The sequence below is a fragment of the Suncus etruscus genome, chromosome 5 (assembly GCF_024139225.1).
Source record: "Suncus etruscus isolate mSunEtr1 chromosome 5, mSunEtr1.pri.cur, whole genome shotgun sequence".
Lineage (NCBI taxonomy): Eukaryota > Metazoa > Chordata > Mammalia > Eulipotyphla > Soricidae > Suncus > Suncus etruscus.
Window position 1 is genome coordinate 145,725,428 of NC_064852.1, and position 8,511 is coordinate 145,733,938.

Consider the following 8,511-nt stretch of genomic DNA (forward strand, 5'->3'; position numbering starts at 1 on the left):
TGAATAAACAAATTTCATGATTTCACTTTTCCTAATGACCGTATAGTATGGAATTGGAGTTTTATACTTTGAGTTTGTGTGTGTCTATGTGTTTCTTAAAAATATTCTTATTACTCACTGTAATGTTCTTGTTGCTAATGCCTATCAACTCTTTATTTAGTATTCTGGGAGGGCAAATTGTAAGCAGTTTTGTAGTGAGACAGCATAGCATTACTATTAGAACAAATTTTGAGTCATCATTGTGTTCAAACCTTGTCTTCAGAACTCGGAGCTTTAACCAATGAACTTCTATCTCAGTTCTCCTGTCTATAATAAGATTAAAATATCAAAGGGTTTTAGGATGACAGGACTTATCAAACTGTTAATATTCGTTCTACTCAATATCTTCATAAAAAACTATTCTTCACACATTTATGTCATTACTGCTCAATTACTTCAGTTTCTTAAGCCTTGAAGTCATTTGAATCCCTTTCTTTCACATCTAATACCCTATCTGTCAACAAATTTTGTTACTTTCACTGTCAAAATAAATGCAGACTCTTATCTATTCCTGATGCCAGATGAATCCTCCCTCTCTGGCAATATATTATCTTTGCAGTTGCTAACCTAATCTCTCTGACAAAAGCTTTAATGCTTTCTTGACCATTTTATTTAGAGGTAAAATATTATCAGCAACCTCAGACCTGGGTGACCCTACAAAATCTGGTCTTTCACTATCATTGTGACCTTCACTCCTATGAGTATCCCTCTAAGTCAGTTATCTCCAAAAACAGATTCTCTTGTTCCACCAAGCAACTCTGGCTCTTAAAATTCTCTCCACGTGGATCATTCCTTCCTAAAAATATTCATATAATTTTCTTTCTTCATCCTCCAAATCTTAATATTCTTTCTCAATTTATAAATCACACACCCTCCATCAAGAATCCTCTATTTAATGTCCTAGCTCCATTTTTTCTTTAATGTACATCTCTTTCTAATTTACTATTTATATTTTGTCTTTATATTATCACAATATCACTCTGTGAAGCCAAAGAATGAATATAACAATTGGGCATTTAACAGTAACTAGTAGCTAATATTTTCTGAACTAATGACTGTATACCTTAGAGATTACCCAAAAAGAGCAAGTACATTTTACACATTTAAAGTAATCTCATGTTTCACAAGAATATTGTTGAATCATGAAATTAGAGTCAGACAAAATTTAATCCATTATTCGATCTAAATTTTTACAAAGGGTCTTTCAAACTTTAATAAGCTCTTTTACAATAGTCTATTTAGTGATAAAGTTTTATCTTTAAATTATTCTTTGTTAGTAATGGGCTAAAATGTGCCTTTTGATGAGTTATGTTTATTGGTGTACGATTATACTTTAAGTCTATCTTCTATACACACAATTATTTTGAATGTACTGGAGATAGAATATCCAAATGTAAATATTCTCTTTACATAAACATTGCATTTACTCATCTTCCATTTCACCAAGAAGTGAGCAAAGGAGTGTTCACATCTGTATGCTTTAATTCACAGACCAAAATTAATAAAGATCAATAAAGATTAGCTCATGTTAAAGTCGTAATATCAACTTCTTTTTATTAGTTTTTCTGTTTTGGGGGGCCATACCTAGTGGCATTCAGGGGTTACTTTTTGCTCTGCACTCAGAAATCACTTCTGGCAGGTTTGGAGACCCAAAAGGGTTGCTGGAAATTGAACCCAGATTCTTCCCAGGTCAGCCACATGCAAGACGAATGAAGACCCTACTGCTGTGCTATCTCTCCAGCCTGATATCAACTTCTTTTATCCCACATAGTGATTAAAAATTTAGATAATCTTATTGATTTGCTGTTTTCTTAATCTAGAAGAAAATATTGAAATATTGCCTTATTAACAGCCAAAAGTTTTAGGTTATGAAAAATGAATATTTTTTCTTGTGTCATAAAAAACACTTGTGTTACCCAGGTATGTTAGCTTTTTGTTATGCAATCTACTATAATCTTTAACATTTTCACCTGAGGGGGAGCCCATGTTCTAGAAACAATTCCTTACTTGTCTCTTAGGTACTCTCTAGACTGATATCCCCTGTGAAAAATATTGATTAAAAAGAATCAAGATCTCAAGAACACAACACAGTGTCCCATATGGTCCCCCAAGCCAGGAGAAATTTCTGAGCACATAGCTAGGAGTAACCCCTGAGTTTACCGAGTGTGCCCCCCCCAAAAAAAAGTAGTCTCTGATGAGAATGTTGAGTAGAAAGCTTGATCTGGACAATATATGTAGAGAGAGGTATGATTTTTTAATCTCATTGCTCAAGCCATTCATTTATTATTAAAAACATGATATAAAAATATCTAATAACATCAGCAGTAAAATATGTAGGATTATTATGGCATGCTCATAATGCAGTCCTAACAAACACTAAACTAAAATTATTAATTAAATATATAAATTATATCAGTAATAATAGTATTTAAGTAAAAGAAGAGATTATTCCCTGTACCCATAAAACACTTTTTTTCATCATCTGATATTCCTCTCCAAACTATATATCAACATATCAAAGAATAACCAGACTTTACTCTAGCCTGATAATTTAATACACCTGTGTTGGTTATAAGACTAATCAAAAGGGAAAGAAGACAAACCCACACACCAGAATCAGAAACATTCATATGCCATACAAATACATAGGTCTGAAGATAATAAAGAAGCTAATCAAAATATTTTCTAATTTGCATAAAAAGGGTTTGGGCCAATATATGTTTATTATAGTTAACAAATAAAATTCAGAATGTCCAGTTAAGCTTCAATTTTACAAAGAATTAACACTTTTGTAAGTGTGTATATGCCTCTAATAGCACTTGGTCAAACACAAGTGCATGGTCATGCAAAAAATAGTTATTCACAGTTTATCTGAAATCCAAGTGTAATGGCTCTCCTGCATTTCATCTGGTAGGTTTAGGCTTGGATTAAAGTAGCATAACTGTCCTTGGCACTTACATTGGTGTAACTGAAGTTTTGGAAAAAGCAACAACGTATAAAATGTGATAAATGCACTAGTTCGAGGCCAAATAAAATGCAAGACTCGTGAATTCATTGTACAAAAATTTGTTCCACATTCTTGGGCCTTTTGGTCACATAAGGAATATGCATAAGAGTCATGACATTCAATTAATTCAGCATTATCCAAGAAGATATTATGGGGATGTTTCTATAGAAAAGGCTAGACTAGGCCTCCACCTTCCATTCCCCAAAGAAAAAAAAGAAAAGATTGTCGCCACCCCATCTTAACCCATATAAGAGTTTCAGCTGGAGTTATTGGATGACCAGATTCTCTCTATTCTAAGGAAAATCATCGTTTAGAAATCTAAAATGACCAATTTCTAAATACTAAAGTAGGACTATGTTATAAATCCATTCAACATAAATGACATGTGATTTATACAGAGCCAATGTAGATATGTGAGGTGATAACTGGTCTAAGTCTAGTTGAATTATCAAGAAAGACAATCTGTTTATGCAAAGGCTGAAACATTACCCATTCTGATAGCTGCCACAGAAGAGTACAACTCAGGTCCTAAAGTAGTTCAAAGAGGAAACAAGATTGACAGGATAAGTATGAGAAATCAGCTTCACCAGTGAAATATGACCTATTCTTTTTTTTAAAATAATATTTTATTTAAACACCTTAATTACGAACATGATTGTGGTTAGGTTTCAGTCATGTAAAGAATACTCTTCATCACCAGTGCAACATTCCCATCACCAATGTCCCAAATCTCCCTCCTCCCCACCCACCCCTGCCTGTACTCTAGACAGGCTTTCTATTTCCCTCATACAATATCATTGTTAGTATAGTTCTCAATGTAGTTATTTCTCTAACTAAACTCATCACTATTTGAGGTGAGCTTCATGAAGTGAGCTGTAACTTCCAGCCCTCCTCTCTTTTGTCTATGAAAATTATTGCAAGATCTATCCTTTCTAATAAATCTTTATTCTTTATTTATCTTTATTCACCCACTTCTCTACACATGGTATGGCCTGAAAACACAATTTGACATTTTCAATTCCAGGAAAGTTACTGATAAGATTCTCTTTTTCCTCCCCAAGTGTTTCAATTTTTAATTCACAGATTTGGGCCTCTTACTTTGAATTGATAACAAAAATTTAAATTAATGACAAAATTATATTAATTTTTCACTGATATTATCTTATATTTTAAAGAAGATTCTAATAAACCAAATCATAAATAAAAGAATATAAAATAATAAATATTACAGAAATTCAAACAATTATCACGGAATACCTCAATTGGGGGGTGTTGGGCCACACCCATTGATGGTCAGAGGTTACTCCTAGCTATACGCTCAGAAATAGCTCCTGGCTTGGGGGGACCATATGGGACTCCAGGGGATTGTCCCCGTTCTGCAGACGCCTTACCTCTAGTGCCACTGCTCCAGTCCCAGAATACCTGAATATTTTTATGCCCTGAAATCAGAAAATAAAATCAAAAAATAGAAGAAATGGATAAATTTTGGGACTCATAACCTTCCAAGAGGAACCAAGAGGAAATGGAGCATGTGATTAAACAAACCCCTATCAAGAACATTGAAAATGTGATCAAAAGTGTCCCCCCTAAAAAAGCCCCAGTTCATATGGATTTACTAGTGAGTTTTATAACTTTAAAGAAAGCCTATTTCCAATCACTTTAAGTATCTTCCAGAAAGTTAAAGAAATAAAAACATTTCCAAACTCTCTCTATAATTAAAATATTACCCTGATCCATCACATATTATAAAAAAGAAATCTATAAATCTAAATCACAAATGACTATGACTAAAGATCTTTAATAAAATTTTAGCAAACAAATCTAACAACTATGGTTAAATGTCCAATATGATGAGGATTGATGGAATATTTTACAATATTTTTAAAGCCACTTGCAAGAAACTGGTAATATTATATTCAATGGCTAAAACGGAAAGACTTGTATCCAAGATCCGGTTCAAGGAAAGACTGTCCATTCTCACCATTGTTATTCAATATGGTGTCAGAAGTCATTGCTGTATGTAGAGTAGGCAAGAAAGAGTTACTAGGGCATTTAGATTGAAAAAGAAGTCTGAGAGCATAAAAGCCGGCTATCCTTTGCAAAAGCTGGCTCCCTGTGTGTGACACCAGGCGGGGAAAATCCGCGAAAGTACACCGGCCCAGTGGGGCTCAGCTGTGAAAGACTGTGAGTGTGACCTGTCTATGTCTGTCTACTGTCCTCTTGCGTGAAACTCTTGCGAGTGGGGCAAAAAGAGCCTCCAGAAACCTCGCTCGCCCAGACGCCATTTTCAGGGAGGGACTTCAGAGCATAAAAACCGGCTATCCTTTGCAAAAGCTGGCTCCCTGTGTGTGACACCAGGCGGGGAAAATCCGCGAAAGTACACCGGCCCAGTGGGGCTCAGCTGTGAAAGACTGTGAGTGTGACCTGTCTATGTCTGTCTACTGTCCTCTTGCGTGAAACTCTTGCGAGTGGGGCAAAAAGAGCCTCCAGAAACCTCGCTCGCCCAGACGCCATTTTCAGGGAGGGACTTCAGAGCATAAAAACCGGCTATCCTTTGCAAAAGCTGGCTCCCTGTGTGTGACACCAGGCGGGGAAAATCCGCGAAAGTACACCGGCCCAGTGGGGCTCAGCTGTGAAAGACTGTGAGTGTGACCTGTCTATGTCTGTCTACTGTCCTCTTGCGTGAAACTCTTGCGAGTGGGGCAAAAAGAGGCTCCAGAGGAGCACGGCCGCGTAGCGAATAACTCCATTGCAACAAGAAGGAAAAATCACACTAAGAACGGCGCTATATCACAGAAGCAAACATTTCTCTCTGGACTGTCTTCTCTGTTACATGCTCGGGCCTAAGATTTGACCCAGTGTGAGGCTTCATCCACGGAGGACTCCCCTCCCTTAGAGGCAAGTCAGCCCATCCAGAAAGGGAGGAGCCAGAGGAGTGTGCTGCCTACATCATATAGACAATGAATACCACTACAACACGTAGAAAAACCCACAATACAAATGTGACAATGGGGAAACAGCGCAGGCCAGCATCAGACATAGAGAATGAAGATGACAATTCTGAGGACCAGATAATGACTGAACAACTAATCAACCTCTCAGATAAGGACTTTAGACTAGCAATATGGAAGGTGCTCAACAGACTCCAAGAAACCATGGATCGAGTTGAACAGAACACTAATAAGAACCAAGAAAATATGAAGGCAGAAATGACAAAACTCCAAACTGAAATAACATGTCAACTAACAGGCCTGAAAAACTCAGTAAACGAAGTGAATGACAAAATGGATAAGCTCTGGGACAGGGTATCAGAAGCTGAGAATAGACTTGGTGCTGTGGAAGATGAGATACATAACAATTCCATACAGCAGGAGAGATTGGACAAAAAACTTAAAGCAAATGAGCAGACAATGGAAAAATTAGTCAAAGAATGGGAACAGACGAAAATAGAAGTCTATGATAAGATCAACAGAAACAACTTAAGAATCATTGGAGTCCCAGAGACCCAGGAAGAAAATTTCCAGGAAGAATCAATGGTCAAGAACATCATTAAAGAGAAACTTCCAGAGCTAAAGAATATATGTGACCAAATCCTGCATGCCCGAAGAGTACCAACCAAAAGAGACCCCAGAAAAACCACCCCAAGACACATCCTAGTCACAATGACAAATCCCACAGATAGAGACAGAATTCTGAAAACAGCAAGATCAAAAGGGGAAATCATGTTCAAGCAAGCTTCCCTGAGATTTACAGCAGACCTGTCACCAGAAACGCTCAATGCCAGAAAGCAGTGGTGGGATATTGTGACAAGACTGAATGAAATGAATGCTTCACCCAGAATACTATACCCAGCAAAACTCACTTTCCGGTTTGATGGAAGAATACATGGTTTCACAGACAAAAAACAGCTCAGAAACTTCACAGACACAAAACCAGTCTTAAGAGAAAAACTGAAAGACCTAATCTAAGACAAGACTACCCAAAAGACACACCAAATTTTGAAATAAAGATGGCGTTAAATCCCAGGACAATTCTTTCTCTCAACGTCAATGGACTAAATGCACCAGTTAAGAGACACAGAGTGGCTAAATGGATCAAAAAACTCAATCCAACCTTCTGCTGCCTACAAGAAACGCACCTGAATAGTCAGAACAAACATAGACTCAAAATAAAAGGCTGGAGAAAAGTTATCCAAGCAAACAACACCCATAAAAAAGCTGGAGTGGCCATACTAATATCAGATAATGCAAACTTTATACTCAGGAAGGTTGTAAGGGACAAAGACGGACATTTTATATTAATCAAGGGGTACGTAGAGCAGGAAGAATTCACTCTCCTAAACATATATGCACCGAATGAGGGGCCAGCAAAATATTTAATACAACTGCTGACAAATCTGAAAAATAATATCAACAACAACACAATAATTGTGGGGGACCTAAACACGGCTTTGTCAACACTGGACAGGTCAACCAGACTGAAACCCAACAAGAATATACTAGACCTGAGGAGAGAAATGGAAGAAAGAGGCCTAGTGGATATATATAGGACACTCCATCCCCAGAAACCTGGATACACATTCTTCTCCAATGTACATGGGACATTCTCCAGGATAGACTACATGCTGGCACATAAAACATACCTCCATAAGATCAAGAGGATAGAAATTTTGCAGACTACCTTCGCTGACCACAAGGCTCTGAAATTATTTGTGAACTCCAAAGGGACTCAGAAGAAACACTTTAACACCTGGAAGTTAAACAGCCTCATGCTCAATAACCAGTGGGTCCGAGATGAAATCAAGGAGGAAATAAAAAGGTTCCTGGAAACAAATGACAATAAAGACACAAACTCTCAGAACTTATGGGACACAGCAAAAGCAGTACTGAGAGGAAAATTTATAGCTTTGCAAGCACACATCAGGAAGGAAGAAGGAGCTTACCTGAGTAGCTTAATGACACAGCTAATAGAACTAGAAAATGCTCAACAAAAGGACCCAAGAACAGGAAGACAGAAGGAAATAACAAAGCTGAGAGCAGAAATCAACGAAGTGGAAACTCAAAAAACAATCCGAAAGATCAACGAAAGCAGAAGTTGGTTCTTTGAAAAAATAAACAAGATTGATAGACCACTGGCAAACCTAACAAAGAAAGAGAGAGAGAGAAACTTGATAACTCGTATCAGGAATGAAAAAGGAGAGATCACTACTGATATGACAGAGATTCAAAGGGTAATCAGAAACTACTTTGAAAAACTCTACGCCACTAAAAATGAGAACCTGGAAGAAATGGATAAATTCTTGAACTCTTATAATCTTCCACGGTTGAAGGAAGAGGATGTAGCATATGTAAACACCCCCATCACCATTGATGAAATTAAAACAGTAATCAAATGTCTGCCGAAAAACAAAAACCCAGGTCCAGATGGATTCACTAATGAATTCTATCAAACTTTCCAAGAGGAAC